Source organism: Silene latifolia, chromosome Y, assembly GCF_048544455.1.
Source record: "Silene latifolia isolate original U9 population chromosome Y, ASM4854445v1, whole genome shotgun sequence".
NCBI lineage: Eukaryota > Viridiplantae > Streptophyta > Magnoliopsida > Caryophyllales > Caryophyllaceae > Silene > Silene latifolia.
The window spans coordinates 41,726,079-41,744,189 of record NC_133538.1 but is presented as its reverse complement, the minus strand read 5'-3'; the positions used below and the strand labels follow the sequence as shown (position 1 = coordinate 41,744,189).

Sequence of the window (18,111 nt, the reverse complement as noted above, 5' to 3'; positions counted from 1 at the left end):
GACATGTCCGGATTTCGGTTCACTACGGTAGTCCAACAACTCAAGATAAATGACTCGATTTAACTAATGTGAGACGGATGTTAGAAGGTCCTTTCGGTCCACTTCTTATCCTAAAATACCACTAACTTAACTTTCGTCCTCATTAGGGCGAGTCATCATTTATAGCAGGCCTATTTAGTCCAATCTTTCGATCCAGGATTAATTGTGCTTGATTTAATGGGTGACATAGAAGCGTGCACTCAACTAGGTCGGGAATTACAGTTAAATTGCTATAGTGACAGAGTCTCTTATCAGTTCATCTAATTAATTCACTACATCGTCATTTTCCTACCATGATTCCCTAATCCCAACATGGAAGGGTTTAGCTACTCATGTTCGTAATTAATCTAACAGCAATTAGGTTCCCGTGAGAAGACATAATGAAATAACAATAAAATGCAATAAAGGAAATTAGGGCAAGGGAGAATGATAACATAAACAAGAAATTAAAGCAACAAGCGATTATTATTAATAAAGAGAAAGGAGGGATTACAATCTGAGCAAATCCGGCGTAAAGAACACTGAATCCGAGCGATAATAATCCGAAAATAAAAGTAGCAGTCGAAGAAAAAGCTACGTACTAAGGGTTCTAGTAGAAGTTTGATAGTATGAAAGATAAGAAAAAAAAGGTCCTAATAACCTAATTAACTTAGGTTTAAATAGAAAAACAAACAATGTTTAGCGAAATAATTAAACACACGGACTGAATTAAAGCCCATTAGGACGAAACCACTCGATCGAGTGCATTAATACACTCGATCGACCAACTTCTCAGCAAAGAATACTCGATCGACCATCAGGTTACTCGATCGAGGACTAGTCTCGGTGCAGCTTACTCGATCGACTGGGAAACCTCTCGATCGAGCATCAGGGGGGTGTAGGAACCACTCGATCGACTGCTAAACTCCTCGATCGAGTGATTATGTCTTCATTTCAGCTCAGTCTTCACCCAAGTGCCTCGTAGTGCGTGTCATGACGCTTCCAAGTGCAGCACCCTACTCTGGGACAGCTCCGTCTCCTCTAAATGCATGCAAAAAGGCCAAAAGGGATATGGTTCCACTACTTTCGCGAACATTCCTACAAAAAGGACAAAATACACCAAAGTAGCCAATTCGGGGCAAAATACCATAAAAATAGTATAGAAATGCATAGAAATACGTGCTGAAATAGGCCAAAAAGACTATACATTAGGCACGTATCAAATCTCCCCAAACCAAACCTTTACTCGCCCTCGAGTAAACTCAAAACTAAACTAATGGAATGGAAATGATAACTCAGAGCTAGCTTAACTTGTCTACTTGAACCAATTTAATGCAAAGCAAAAATCATCGATTAAAGCCAAGCGGTCAAGACATAAACGAATTATAAGTGTTCATAAATAAAGTGACCTATCGACCTTGCAAGACCAACAAACCGGACTCTCACGTGATCACTCTTCTCTCATGAAGCAAAGGGCAAATGTAGTATGTAAAAGAGAGAAGAAAAGACAGTCACTCACCTAACTGCGACCTACATAGCATGCATGCAACAAAAATGAAAGACAATTCAAGTACAAATGCACAAATTCCAACCAATAATGTCCGTCACAGCCGAGGGTATGCAAATAATATGGGAATAGTGAGGTTCAGGTGAGAAAAGGCAAAACAAGTTATGGAAATGTGGAGGTAAGAGCGTCAAGCTAGTTCCTAACAGGACCATAATGAAACCATCCGGATCTCAAACTGACTGGAGAACTAAGTACTAGTGCCCTTCACTTGGCACAAAACTCACTAGACTCAAAGCACAATCTCCTCAAAAAATATGGGATAGAACGGAGGAGTCAGACGGCCGCAAACTTCCCTTCTAAAGACACCGTCTGAAATAACTAACTGAACAACAACCCTTGTCGATTGTACATCTTCGAACATCTTCTCAACTCTGACAAGAGGGTACAACTTTTTCCACAATCTCTCTTTCTTTCTTTTTCATATCAGCTCTTTTTCTGTTTTTTTTTTCTTTCATATTTTTTTCTTCTTTTTTTTTCTCTTCTTTCACGTTTTCTTTCTTTTTCTTTTTCAATACTTTTTTTTCTTTCCTCCTTCCTTAATACAGATACCAACTCCCAACAAGAATGACAGGCCAAACTGCAGTGGAAAACATACCACAAAAGGACAAACTAACTAGCTTGACTAGGCAGGCTTAGTTTGGAATGTAGCCAATGGGTCAAAAAGGCAAGTTTTGGCTAATGTGGAGCTAAATGGGTGAAAGATATAAAGAAAGGGGAATTTGCAAGACCCTCCCTGCATGTGACACCAACCACAAACCCGAATATGTGCATTTGACGAGAAATTGAATGTCATAAATGTGCAAAAGAGACGAACATGCTATGCAAGGAGTACAACTCTCAAAATTCCTAGTGAACTGGTCATGAATGTCACCAGTTATGGCTCTAAAACTCAGAATTTTTAAGTAGTTTGCCAGTTTATAGGTCAAGTCTAAACAGTCAACTTATATTTGAACAGAAATTCGTGGATTATGCGTATGACAAGGCTAAAGACTATCAATAAAAGTGCAAGGCTCAAGTAAAATGACAAGTTATAGTGCAATTTCATCACGGGAATCTACCGTTCCGACTCAACCTATATGCAAAAGTAAACGTGAAATATTTTTGAATTTTTTTGAATTTTTTTAATTTGTTTGGATTTTTGAATTTTTTTTTTTTTTTTTTTTTTTAAAGAAGATAGAACAATGCAAGATGAAAAATTAAACGTGAATGCAAAACAAATGCAGATGCAGACTCAAAAGGATGCAATACCCTCCCCAAACCAAAACGGACGCCCTTGTTGTCCTCCAGCATACACCAGCAGAAAGATGGGGGATGGGAATATACAAAAAATAAAAATGAAGGAGACAAAAATGAAAAGAGTAAGCAGTACATACAAAAGCGAACTTCCCCAAACCAGCCAGAAAACTGGGGAAGTGAGTAGACCAGTAGCTACTCGTCGTCGGCACCGCCATCTCCCAGGTACTCCGACTCAACAAAATGGTCTCCCCAAACCAGCAACAAACAAGGGGGACCTCTACTCGTCATCTCCAGCCACCTCCTCCGCAGTCGGTGTAAACGGAGGGTCACTCGCCTCCTCTTTGGCAGCTCGCTGTGCCGCCTGCTCAGCCCGTAACCGCACCTCTCGTGCTACCGGTGTCTCCTCCGCCTCGTCCTCTGAGTCAGAAGGGAGTGGAGGGTACCCACCCTCTGGGTATCGGTAGAAGAAGGGATGCGGCCACCCTGCAGGGATCGGTCGCCGTGCTCGGATGTGGAACTCGTAGAGCGGGAATACAGCCAAGGCCATATCCCGTCTCATCTCGATAATTTACCTGCACATATCCAAAAGCAAGGCATCATGACGCCCTTGGTCCATGACCTCGGGCGCCCCTAAAACAGGAGGGCAAACAAAATTGGCCGGAAAGGTCGGATCAGAAGGAGGAGGGGTGAGTGAAGGTGTAGGTGTGGGAGTCTGTGTGGGCCCAGTCTGAGTCTGAGCCGGAGTCTGAACCTGAGGGGTAGAAGTAGCAACTGAAGCCGCGGTGGTGACTAAGGCAGAGCTAGTGGCAGCAGCAGGGGCCACTGACTCGCTCACGGGCGGACTAGAAGTGGTACTAGTGGAAGGTAAAGAGCCACTATCCATCCTGCAAAAAGTTAAAGGGCATGATAAGAAAAGACTGCTGCTAACCGTGGTTAAAACAACACGTTAACCAACATGTGACAGCAAAAGATGGCCCTATCAGTCGAAAATGCAACTTTCAGCAGATAAAATCCAACAATCCTCAACAAATTAGAAAGGCAGCACGTGAGTGGTGGTAATATGATAACGTAATGACTGCTAAAGGGGCTAACACAGCATGAAGACCACATATGGAAGCGTATAAGACTCCTAGCAGTCCAAGATTCTGACTCACGGCACATGATTTCCCAGTAATTCACATCAAGTAATGGCGATAGGGGACAGTAAAAAGCAGTTAACAACAGCAATAGGTAAGAAAGAACTGAGGTTAAACAAAGCAAGGCAACAAAAAGACCGTCTGACAGCCGAAAAAAAAATCGACTTAGAGGCCCTAATCGCGGAAATTTCACGCAAATTTCGAATTAAACAAGCAAAAGCAGTGAGGGATTGGGATAAGATCATCAACAAGCTAATTAAGGGTATATAAACACAATTAAATCGAAAAAAATTCGACTAGACATGGATTTTTTCGAACCCTAATTCAAAATCACCTCAAGAAATTCGAATTAATCGAAGAGAAAATGCAGAGAGTGTGAATGAAACACTTACTTGATGATGATGATCCTATAATAGCAATTAAACTTCAAATAAACAAGCAACAAGGGCGGATTTTAATCGAAAAAACCGCAAACCCTAATTCCCTTTAAAAACAGTGAAGATGAACACAAATAGAGGGGAAAACAAGGGGCTATTGAAGATTAAAGCGCTAGCAATGGAATGTAGGTGACGGATTTGATGAATTTGGGCAAGAAAATGGGGATTTGGGGGAATGGGAATCGCAATTAGGGAAGGGGTTTAGACGGAATTAGGGATAAAGTGAAATTGAAAACGGAAATAAGGAGTTTAAGTTTAGAAAACTCCCGTATCCTATTCATACCACTCGATCGAGTGGTTTTTAAATCACTCGATCGAGGACTTTTGATGTCCCTTCTGCTCGATCGAGTAAGCATCCCCTCGATCGACCTATTCCTCTTTGGCTTTTCTCGATCGAGTAATTAGACAGCTCAATCGACCCAATTTCCACTCGATCGAGTACAAAAAGTACTCGATCGAGGACTTCCTCTTGTAGACTCTTTGAATTTCGTCCTTTCTTCCTTGAAATGCGTGAAACTTCCCCAAACCTGCATAAACACATCCAAACACATCCCAAAATACCAAATACGCAGAAAACACAGTCTATAGCCTTAGTCTATGCTAAACATTGTCTAAACTAATTGTCCTAATTAAAACGTAATAAAAAAAGGTTTAAAAGAAATTCAAAAATTGTCTATTACAATTTGTTACACGGTGCATTTCCCCGTTTAATTCTCATCAACTTTCAGTAGCCCCTTCGTGGGCTTCTGACTGGAGGACGTCACCTCAGCGATACTGACCGACCTCTTCATCTTCCATGAGCTTGAATCACTATTTGCAACAGTAGGAGGAATGTAGTTCCAATCTATGTAGGTTCGAACTTTCTTCGTTCTCGCTCCTCTGTCATCTTCTTTGGCATCCTTGCTGCCACTTTGATTGACAATGGCCACACCATGTCCCTTGACAGTCCCATCCTTGCTTTCATCTGTACCTGCAGTAAGGGAAACAGACGGACTTTCCTCCTTTTCGCTCTCAATCTGAGGCGGAGGGTTAACAATAACAGCAATATCCTCCAAATTTTCATCTGGAGCGTCAACAATAGGAACAATAGAAGAAAGAGCATTGCAAGGCTGAGCTTGCATGGGAGCTCTCCGGAACTTGGACTGATGAAAAATCAGCTCCTCATCCCCTACCTGAAAGGTCAAAGTCTTCCCACTGACGTCTATCACTGCACGGGTAGTGGATAGAAAAGGTCTCCCTAAAATAATAGGGGTGTGTGCATCTTCGGGGATATCTAAGACAACAAAATCGACGGGAATAAAGAACTTCCCGATCTGGACAGGTACGTCTTCTACTATACCTAATGGCCGTGACAGACTACGGTCGGCCATCTGGACAGTCATGTTGGTGCAACTCAGCTTTGTCAAACCAAGTCTCCTAGCCAGAGACAAAGGTAAGACACTTACGTTAGCGCCTAAATCGCATAACGCATTATCAATCAACTGCATACCGATATGACACGGAATCGAGAAACTCCCCGGTCCGATCGCTTAGGGGTAAATTATTTTGAAATAGGTGACCCCACCTCAGTCAAAGCTACGGTCTCACTGTCATTAATAGTCCTCTTACGTGCTAAAATTTCTTTCATAAATTTTAAATAAGAGGGTACCTTAGTCAGCAATTCAGTGAACGGCACGGAGACTTCCAAGTTCTTCAAAAGTTCAACAAATTTGCCAAACTGTTGATTAACTTTGGTATTCTGCAGTCGCCTCGGGAAGGGAACCGTGATTGGTATCTCGAGCCCCTTGTTTCTCGCTTCCAAAGTGTCTTCTGGTGCAAGTTCGGTATCCTTTGGACGCCTCTTACCTCTCGAACGAGGTCTTTCCGGTGATTTCTCGCTTAAACGAGCACTAGCAGGCTCTCGAATAAGCTTCCCGTCATCATTATCACTCGATCGAACAGTATGCTCACTCGATCGAGCATTTTCTTCATCAACTTCAGTCGATCGAGTAACATTATCACTCGATCGATCAACCTCGACTTCTGTTCACTCGATCGAGCGAGAAAGACTACTCGATCGAGGGCTTTCTTCACCTTTTTCACTCGATCGAACACCAGCCTTGATCGATCGAGCAATTCCTTTGTCGTGAGCCCTTTTTCTTGGCGAGCACTTGTTCATCATCGATTCTGACTATCTTGGTCGATTTCGACTTTCGCTTGGTCCCTCATAAGAAAGACCGCTTCTCAATTCTATCGGGTTTACCGTCTCATGTGGATTCTTCTCATTTTGAGTCGGTAATTGACCCGGTTTCCTCGAAGATTGATTTGCAGCAAGTTGGGCAACTTGAGTCTCAAGTGCCTTATGTGACGCGATTTGCTATTGATTTTGTTGATCATTCATTTGCAATTGCTTGATATGGCTTGCATCATGGACTTTAACTCGCTCATTTCGCTCACCCCACTAGAGGATGATGCACCTTGGTTAGGAGGGTTGAAGGATGGAGGCTTCTGATAGCCTTGTTGTTTCTGGTGTGGAGGAATATATGGGTCTGCGTTGGAGGAGCCGTGGGGTTGAGCACGTTCGATTGCTCCACCTCAAATTGGGATGGATATTCGGCTCGTAGTAATCGTTGTTCGCCTGTAATGTTGAAAGGCGGCGCATTGCTCAAAAGGATGGGACAATGATCGAGACATGTCCCTCTCCTCCGCATCTCCTACAGACGAAAGGACCGTCTGTCACAGCATTAACCTGGTACATGCCCCCCTTAGAAATCCCTCCTAGCTCATACTTGTCAAACCTTGCAGTGAGGGCTTCAAGTGCAGCGACAGAAGAGGACTCAGCAGCTCTTCTTTGATTTCCTCTCGAGTTCCCATATTCAGCTTTGTGGGTGGCCAGATCATCAATGATCTTCCACCCCTTGGTTGCTCCCAAGTTTTCAGCAAATCGGCCATTGGCAGCGGCATCTAAAACGGCCCTGTGATCATCATACAAACCATTATAAAAATGGTTGCACAAGCTCCATTTTTCGATCCCGTGGTGCGGTATGGTGCGCACTAGCTTCTTGAATCGAACCCATGCCTCGTGGAAGGTCTCGTGGGGCCCTTGTTTAAAGCTCGTTATCCGAGCTCTAATGGCAATAGTCTTTGAGGCGGAGAAATACTTCTTATAAAACGCCAAAGCTAGCGAATTCAGTCAAGTAATCCCCTCGGCTACCCGGTCCAAATCCCTATACCACTCCCTTGCAAAGCATCGCGGAGTGAGAAAATGAACATGGTTTCTTTCACTTGGTCGAGTCACCCCGGTTGGTGGAGACATGGAACCGCAATAATCAATGAATATTTCCATGTGCTTGGCTGCATCTTCATTTGCGGCTCCCCAAATAGATTCCTCTCGACCAAATTTATAAGGGACGGCTTTGGCTCAAATTTTCTTGCCTCCCCTGGTAACGTGAATCCCTTGTAGAGATTCGCTCTGTGTAGGTTCGAGTGACTAGCAATGGTCGCTTCTTCGGCCATCTCAGAACGTCGAAAAAGTAACGGTTTCAATCGATGAGGTAGAAACTGGAGAAGACGGTGGGTTGTCCTCGAACAGTTCGTTCTCGTAGTAATTGGAACGAGAACTGGACTCTTCCTCTAATCGTTGTTCTTGAAATAATCTCCTCTTTACGTGCAAAGATCTTTCAATCTCGGGATCGAATGGTAGTAGTGGACCACCTTGCGACCTGCGCATAAGAAGAACTACAAAGAAAAATGAGAATAGTCCAAGGAACGGGTGTCCCTTAGACCGAAAAAGGACTAAAATAAAACAACTAATAAATTGAACAATTGCCTCCCAAGAACGGCGCCAAAATTTGACACGGATATCGCAACCCTATCAAAGATAAAACCTAACGGTCTCAACTAAAATGTAGCAGAGGCAGTCAAGTATCGAATCCACAGGGAGGTAATGTAATTATAGCTGTCTATTCTAATCCTATGGTAACAATTGGGGGATTTGATTAAATTTGATTCTAAACTAAGAGTAATAAATGCGAGAAATTACGATTTAACTATCAAGAAGAGAGGGACATGTCGGGATTTCGGTTCACTACGGTATTCCAACAACTCGTGATAAATGACTCGAGCGAACTAATGTGAGACGGATGTTAGAAGGTCCTTTCGGTCCACTTCCTATCCTAAAATACCACTAACTTAACTTTCGTCCTCATTAGGCCAGTCTACTGTTTATAGCAGGCCTATTTAGTCCAATCTTTCGATCCAGGATTAATTGTAGCTTGATTTAATGGGTGACATAGAAGCGTGCACTCAACTAGGTCGGGAATTACAGTTAAATTGCTATAGTGACAGAGTCTCTTATCAGTTCATCTAATTCATTCACTACATCGTCATTTTCCTACCGCAGATTCCCTAATCCCAACATGGAAGGGTTTAGCTACTCATGTTCGTAATTAATCTAACAGCAATTAGGTTCCCAGCAGAAGACATAATGAAATAACAATAAAATGCAATAAAGGAAATTAGGGCAAGGGAGAATGATAACATAAACAAGAAATTAAAGCAACAAGCGATTATTATTAATAAAGAGAAAGGAGGGATTACAATCTGAGCAAATCCGGCGTAAAGAACACTGAATCCGAGCGATAATAATCCGAAAATAAAAGTAGCAGTTGAAGAAAAAGCTACGTACTAAGGGTTCTAGTAGAAGTTTGATAGTATGAAAGATAAGAAAAAAAAGGTCCTAATAACCTAATTAACTTAGGTTTAAATAGAAAAACAAACAATGTTTAGCGAAATAATTAAACACACGGACTGAATTAAAGCCCATTAGGACGAAACCACTCGATCGAGTGCATTAATACACTCGATCGACCAACTTCTCAAAGCAAAGAATACTCGATCGACCATCGGGTTACTCGATCGAGGACTAGTCTCGTAAGTGCAGCTTACTCGATCGATCGGGAAACCTCTCGATCGAGCATCAGGGGGGTGTAGGAACCACTCGATCGACTGGTAAACTCCTCGATCGAGTGATTATGTCTTCATTTCAGCTCAGTCTTCACCCAAGTGCCTCGTAGTGCGTGTCATGACGCTTCCAAGTGCAAAAGACCCTACTCCGGGGGACAGCCGTCTCCTCTAAATGCATGCAAAAAGGGCAAAAGGGATATGGTTCCACTACTTTCGCGAACATTCCTACAAAAAGGACAAAATACACCAAAGTAGCCAATTCGGGGCAAAATACCATAAAAATAGTATAGAAATGCATAGAAATACGTGCTGAAATAGGCCAAAAAGACTATACATTAGGCACGTATCAGTATTAAACGTTAATTAGTAGTCATGATGGATCAACTTATGAGTTGGACTTTGCTACTAATTAGGGTTTCTATATAGCCTCTCTTAAAACCTAAATTCTAATCATATGTTAAGACTAGGGTTTGCACGAGTCACGAGGCATATGAGCTGTGACATCTCGTGTTACCTAGGGTATATTAGGTAAAGATTTTATCCTATAATAATATCTTTACATATCTCATGTATCCTACTTGATATATTTGTTTATGATAAAAGATATTCTTGTTTTAGGAAATCCTATCATAATCTTAGAATTTATAGTAAAGATAGTATTTGGAAAGATTATATTCTATCTCTTAGAATATTCTTTATTATCTTTTAAGGCTTTTAGGAAAGAGATAATAAGAAGATATGATTTGCATTTATATCTTATTATTTTCGGCTATTAGGGTTTGTGCAAAAAACCGTGTAGCCTACTCCTTCCTTTCCTATAAATACTTTGTTATTTACAACATCTAAAATAGAGACCTTAAGCATAAAAATTAATTTCATCTTGATAGAGCAAACCGTGTGTTTTCAAAGAAAAACCGTTTTGTTATTTTGAAAGGTCGTGTGTTTTAAAACTCGCATACTTGTTCTTAATTTATCGTTATAAGATAATAGTGCTTAGTTGATTTCTTAACTTGTTCATTAACGTGAACCTTTGGTAGAATCATTAGTGCTTTCTTATTAGCGTAAGTTAGTCACTCGAGTATTTAACGGTACTCATTGAGTTATAGCTAGAGTTAGTTGTACGAGTTGGGTTAGTAAATTTGTAATCCGTAGAAAGGTACTAAATTTATTAATCGAGAATAGTGGACGTAGGTTTCGACTTGTGAAACTGAACCACTTCAAAAACCGTGTGTCTCTTCGTTCTTTCGCTTGCTTCGTTTACTTCGTTTACTTCCATTAGTTGATTAGTTAAAGTTTAATCAATAAACTTTAAATAATCAATTACACATACATAATCGAAAAAGCTTTCAAAAGTTTTAAATCCTCAATTCACCCCCCCCCCCCTCTCTCTTGAGTATTTTGGATCAATAGTCTCTTCACTAAGCAAACTCAACCGACCTACCATCCCATATTTCTCTATAAATACCCACCATAAGACACCAATATCTACACGCGAGAGTCCGCTCCCTCCTTCTCCCTTAAACTTCTAGACCCAGCTTCCTAAGTCACAAAATCGACACGTGTTTACAACCTACCGATTGTAAACACAAGCCTTACACATTTTGTTTGGTACCGTCGCCGTGCATTCGACCGACCCATTTGACCAACTCAATTCATTAATCAACATGTTTTAATTAACATATTTTCAACTCATTTTCAAAACAAAATCCTTTTTTAAGGCACTCTTTTAAACTTCTTTGATCGTGAGTAGTCGCAACGAGAAAACCGTCTCTAAAGTCGTCTACGTCGCAAACATCAATACACGTAAGTTTGAGGGTGTAATGATGCCCGTCGTTGTGTTCACCAAATATAAAATTTATAATACCTATTAAAACAAACAAAAGCTAGTGGTAACAAGGTCGAACCACAGGGAGGCGATGCAATTATTAGTTGTCTAATTTTAAGTCCAAGGTAACAAATGTGGGGGTTTGATTTGATTTGGTCTATAGCTAAAGGCAATAAAAGACAATAAACTAAATAAACGGATAAAACAAATATTAAAAGGGTTCTAAAATGGTCGGTTCACTGTAGTTTCGGCGGCAGTGTACTAGGTAGGTCTAAAACAAACACGTGAGACAGGAAAATAAGAAGTCCTCTCGGTCCATTCTTACAGGTAGCATCTTTCGATCTCGCTACAAGTCCCTAATATCACTAATACTAACTTTCATCCTGAATAGTGACTAAAAAGGCTAAATTAACTCATCCTTCGATCCCATTAATCTAGTCGTCTTAATTAGGTAGGCTATTTCCCTTTCCTATCTTTCGATCTTTATTGGGTCGGTCAAATCCTAGACATTCAACTAGTCGCGTGCACTCGATTCGTCAAATATGGAGATTAAATTAATTAAAATGAAACTAATACTCACGTGGCCAGTCGATCGACCAGGGAACCCAGTCGATCGACCATGGCGCGATTTAGGTCGTACTATTCTAATGCCGCCTACACTACAGATTCCCTACATCCTAACACAAGGTATTTAGCTACTCATGACTACGACGAAAACAACAATGAGATTATGGAATAAAACTACTGAATTCATGATTGAAATAAATAAACAAGCAAATAACATAAAACGATAATTTCGGCTTCGGGAAACTAGTCTAGCAATTCTATACTACGAGCAAACAGAGTAATAAACTGAAAATAAGAGCAGAAGATTACCAAATGGAAGCAGGAATAGAGATCATAACCGAAATCGAAAGTAACTTTTATTGAAGGAAATTGTTCTAAACTAATGAACCCTAGAATTTGATGATAAACTGAAAACTAAATAAAACTGGATGATTGTATATGGATGAGCAGGTTACGTTATATAGAAATATCACGTAGCTTTATTCTCAAAACCTAAAACCCAATGGGCTTCCTATTCCTCGTTCTATTAATTCACGCAGATTAGCGGCTTGGTCGATTGACCACTGTGACCGGTCGATCGACAGGACTGTAAGAAACAGGAGCTACTGGAACTAGCGGTCGATCGACTGAAGTAGCTAATACTTGACTTCTAAATTCTCGTGGATTTGTCTTTCGGGTCTCGAATGCGCACCAAGCTCGTTCCTTGAGTAAATACTTCACGTCAAATGCAATGCATTGTACTCGGGGACGGATTTAGCTTGATTTCCGCCGGATTCTTCACATTTCTGCATTAATGTACAAAAAACACGAAAGTAGACGGAAATAGGGGGAATAGTAGCATAAACTACATAAATGAACTATGAAATGCATGTAAAATGAGGTGTAAAACATCATATAAATGACACGCATCAAACTTCCCCAAACCAAATCCTTGCTTGTCCCCAAGCAAGAACTAGACTCGATCCTAAGACCTAATGGAACGAGTTCAATCTCAGAGCGAAATGCAAACTGTAAAGCCTAACCAATTTAATGCAACAACCAACAATCAATTAGCAATGTGAATCATGCAAACGAGTTATGTAGTCGTTAAGAACTGCTGAACCGTCAACTATAGAGATTTATCAATTCGGACTCTCACGGGTCGCTCATAACACTCAATAAATACAGGTGAGAATATGTAAAGGATAGAAAGAAGTAATATTGTAAAGACTCTCACCTAACTACGACCTATAAGAACATGCCTGCAATCTAATATGAAAGTAATCTGTACAACCATACATATGCACTCCAACCAAACAGATGACCATGACACATGCCGAGGTAAATATGGGATATGTGAGGTAATGGGTAAGAAGAGGCAAAACAATTATGGAAATGTGGAGGTATAGGTGATCAAGCTAGTACCCTAACAAAACCATATGACAATATCCAACTTCTTGCTCAAAATCTTCGATCAACACGGTGCTATTAGCAAGAACAAAACTCACAATCTCCATAAATAAACAACTCCCCATAAGATACAAATAAAACATGGGAGCAAAACTCGCCATATAATAAAGATTTTGAATTATGCGAATTGATTTTTCTCTCTTTTTTTTCGGGCATCAGTCGATCGACCAAGAAGGGCAGTCGATCGACCGCCCTTTACAGTACATCATCCATCTCTTTTCTCTTTTTCGAATTTCTTTCCTTCCTTCTTTCTTTTTCCTAACATCATCTCAAAACAGCATTCACCACCAAAATTGAAGTAACAATCCCAAGAACATAAACTACTAGCTTGACAAGGACAGGCTAAATCTAGGATTTAGTTAACGGAACAAAAAAAAACTATTACTGGCAGTGTGGAGCTTATGGGAAAAATGAATAAAGGGGACCTCTTCCACATGTCTCAACTAACAACAAACCGAATGCACATAGGTATTAAGCAGATCAAGTTCATATTTATGCACATTGATGTAACATGTCTCATAAGGAGTAACTACTCACAACCCTAAGTAAACTAGTCATGAATGTCACCAGTTATAGGGTCTAAACCTCAGAAAATATAAGTAGGTTGCCAAAAATCTAAGTCAAGTCTCAAGTTCAGCAAGAAATTTAACGAAAACTCGTAGACTATGCATATATGATTCTACTAATAACATGTCAATTAAGCAAGGCTTAGGCAAAAACAGATGCAAATGCAATGTCATCATTGAAATACTACCGTTCCGACTCAATCTACATGCGAAAATAAACGTGCAATTGTTTGAAATTTTTGAAATTGTGCAATTTTTTTTTTGAATTTTCTGTATATATAAGAGAAATGAAATAAACAATACAAGACAAAAACTAAACGTGAATGCAAAACAGAATGAATGCAACGCAAAACCCTTCCCCAAACCAAATCACATAATGTCCTCATTGTGCAAAATCATATAATGAAATAAAAGGGAAAACGGGAATTTGCGTGAAATTAACTACATAAGACATGAAGTAAGAACTCGGAAACTCACAAGACTTTAAGCGCAGCAAAAGGAAACCTCCCCAAACCAGCGTGAGCTAGGAGGTTTTAGTAGCCAGCAATGCTACCAATAAGTACCTGAAAAGACAAATAATACCACGTGTAATTCCGAGAAAGCAATTTAAGGAACGCAAAATTATGTGGAAAATAAAGAAACGGAAGAAAACAGAAATGAGTTGGAGAAAAAAGTGGAGAAAAGACTCCCTCAACTCCGCAAATCGATCAAACACAGCAGGGGAATGATCGAAAACAAGTACGCAGCACGTGTGCTCGATCGACCACATCACCCAGTCGATCGACCAGAGTGAACAGGAACAGAAGCTCCTGGAAATCGCAGCTCAGTTGATCGACCATAAGGGGCAGTCGATCGACTGGAAAACCTGCTGTAACTTTCTGATTTCCTTCAATTAGCTCAATAAATTGAGCTATCAAGGTCTATAAACCTGCAATTACACAAAATAACGCGGCCAAAATTGCGCAAAACCCAAAGTAACAGTCTAAAGTGTATAAAATCCTAAGCAAACTTATTAAAATGCGAAGTCTCGCGCACACAAAAGCAATAAAAAGAGTTTAACGAAAGCAATAAAATGTTTGTAAAGTCTTTGATCAACTAATAGTTGATCAAGAACTACCACGGAATGGCCCACTTGCTCGGCTTCTGGCTACAAGAGGTAGCCTCTACAGTGCTCATCTCCTCAGCTGCACTCTTTTCAACTCCAACATCCGCTAAACTTAACGGATCAACGACTTCGGCATCTCCCCAATCAATGACCTCTTCTAGCTCATCAGAATCCAAGTCGGACTCCGTCGCTTTGACTGGCTCATCATCGGGCTCCTCATCAGTGCCATAGTTAAGACATCCTAGACCGCCTCTTTGAACGATTGGCTCCTTCACAGCTGGAGCAACATGCGGCTCTTCCTTCCCCAAACCAGCTCCTGCAACATCCAAAACAGAAGAATCTTCCTCCAATTTGCTCCCAGTCTGGGGCGGAGGTGTTATAGTAGAAACAGGCATAGAAACAGGCATGTCAGGAAGCACAAAATAAGATTTCTTCTCAGAAACCGTATTACAAGTGATCGGCCACATGGGGTCTTTCTTCTTAGCATGCCTGGGCAAAGACAATGGAATTCTTACCTACTTTGAAAGTCAACGCCCCGAGCCAACATCTATAATCGCACCGGCAAAGTGCAGTAAATGGTCTACCCAATATGATAGGAATGTGGGCATCCTCGGGCATATCTAGTACAATGAAGTCAACAGGGAAAAAGAACTTTCCTATTTGCACAAGAATGTCCTCTAAGACTCCTATAGGCTGGACCGCAGATCGATCAGCCAATTGTACTGTCATGTTGGTGACTGCAAACCTAGTCAATTTCAACTTCCTAGCAAGACTCAAAGGCATTACACTAATACTGGCTCCTAAGTCACACAAGGCCTTCTCAATAGAAAAGGTGCCAATACTACATGGAACGGAAAAGCTACTTGGGTCTTCTAGCTTATAGGGTGCAGTGTGGGTCAAATAAGAGCATGACTCCTCAGTTAGTGCGACAGTATGCACAGTTTCAAGTGACTTCTTCTTAGACAAAAGTTGCTTCATAAATTTCATGTAAGCAGGCACTTGATTAACTAACTCAAGAAAAGGAACTTGTACGTTTAAGCTACGAATGACATTTTAAAATTTATTAAACAATACCTGTTCATTTGTCGGCACTAATCTCTCCGGGTAGGGGGCTGAAAGAAGTAACTTAGCCATCTCCTCTATATCTCTCATGCCGACATCGGTGGATTTAGGCTGAAAATCCACTACCTTCTCCTTGTTGTAGCTTGACCCTTCTTCAGACCGTCTCAAAAATGATCCATTAATCGTCATCGGGTCATATTTCGGAACTGGGGCTGACCCATCAGCATTTGGGTCTTGCCTCAATATTTTCGGAGTCGTCGTACCCCGAAACAAGTGGTCCCTCAAGTTGTCTAGCATTAGAGGACGAAAAGACTCACCATCAGCATCGTTGTCAGTCGATCGACCATGTAGGTCAGTCGATCGACTGACATCTACAGGACCAGAAGCTACTGTATCTCGCGGACTGGTCGATCGACTAGGTATATCAGTCGATCGACTGATATACCTGGTAATCGTCTTTTTCTTTCCACAGTTCGTTCCAGCCTTATTCTTACTTGGTTCCGCCTCATCTTTTTCAGCGACATCCTCAACCATAGAGGGTCCATCAAGGATAGACCCACTCCTCAAAGTAATGGCATTAAGGGTCTCCTTTTGATCCGTCTGCGTCGGTAAATGTCTCGGCCTCTCTAGCTTGAGACTCTTTCAGCAACAAGTTTTTCAATTCGGAAAATTCGGAGCCTTGGGATCGGCCGCAAGCATCGAGGAACATACGGAGGCTTTTGGAATCGTTGTTGCTTATGACGGGGCACATAAATTTTTTATTCGTTTCTTCTTTGTGGAGGTGGAGTTGGATTCGGGACATTTTGGCTACTCCACCTCAAGTTAGGATGGGCATTCGACTCAAAATAAGTGTTTGTCTGCCTATAATGTTGAAAAAGCGCAAAGACAAGACTCATAGGGATTAGGACGGTTATCCAAAACATGTCCTTCTCCTCCACATCTCTTCATTTGGACGAAAGGACCGTCTGAAACAACATTCACATGATAGATCCCTCTTTTTGAAGCTCCTCCTAACTCGTACTTATCAAACCTCACCGTAAGAGCCTCTAGTGCAGCTACAGAAGGGGATTCAGCACTCCTCCTTTGATTTCCCCTGGAATTCCCATACTCAGCTTTATGAGTGGCCAAATCATCAATAATTTTCCACCCCTTAGTCTCTCCAACATTCTCCTGGAATCTGCAACTAGCTGCCGCATCCAAGATAGCTCTCTGATCGTCATAGAGCCCATTATAAAATTGATTGTATAGACTCCATTTTTCGAACCCATGATGCGGAATGGTTCGCACCAGCTTCTTGAAACGGACCCACGCCTCATGAAAGTTCTCATCAGGACCCTGTTTAAAGCTAGTGATCTGAGCTCTAATGGCATTAGTCTTCGAGGCAGAGAAATATTTCTTGCAGAATGCTAGGGCCAAAGAATTCCAGTCAGTGATCCCATTAGCAGCTTAATCCAGGTCTCTGTACCACTCCCTTGCAGCATCACGAAGAGAGAATATAAACATAGTTTCCTTCACCTGGTCCTGCGTCACACCGGTTGGTGGGGGTATGGAACAGCAATAATCGATGAATGTCTCCATGTGCTTAGCTGCTGCATCTTCATTTGCAGCTCCCCCGAATTGGTTCCTCTCAACCAGGTTAATATAAGAAGGCTTTGGCTCGAATTTTTTGTCCTCCCCTGGTAATGCGAATCCCTTATAAAGGTTCGCAGCTGTCGGCTCCGAGTGACTGGCTATATTTGCTTCTTCAGCTATGACTGGAAAATCTGGAGATGTGACGGTCTCAGCTGAAGAAGTGGAAACAGGAGATGAATGTGGTTCCCTCTCAAATAGCTCGTTCTCGTAGTAACTAGACAGAGTACTCAGCTCTTCCTCTGTCGGCAATACTCTAGATGATCGTCTCAACTCACGCAAAGTCTTCTCAATCTCGGGATTAAACGGTAGTAATTCACCACCCTGTGACCTGCGCATAAGAAGAAACTACAAATAGAATATAAGAATAGTTTAAGGAACAGATGTCCCTTAAACTAAGAAAAAGCCTAAAAATAAAACAACTAAAAATTTTAAACAATTGCCTCCCCGGCAACGGTGCCAAAATTTGATGTCCGTCGTTGTGTGCACTAAAGATAAAATTATAATACCTATTAAAACTAACAAAAGCTAGTGGTAACAGGGTCGAACCACAGGGAGGCGATGCAATTA

At 41.2% G+C, this 18,111-nt stretch overlaps 1 non-coding gene across 1 annotated transcript; it reads left to right on the top strand.

Annotated features, from left to right (window-relative positions):
- The first annotated feature begins 17,173 nt into the window (after positions 1-17,173).
- LOC141636161 (small nucleolar RNA R71) lies at positions 17,174-17,280 on the top strand. The gene has a single exon (XR_012540793.1). It is a non-coding gene; the product is annotated as a small nucleolar RNA R71 (small nucleolar RNA).
- Positions 17,281-18,111: the final 831 nt, after the last annotated feature.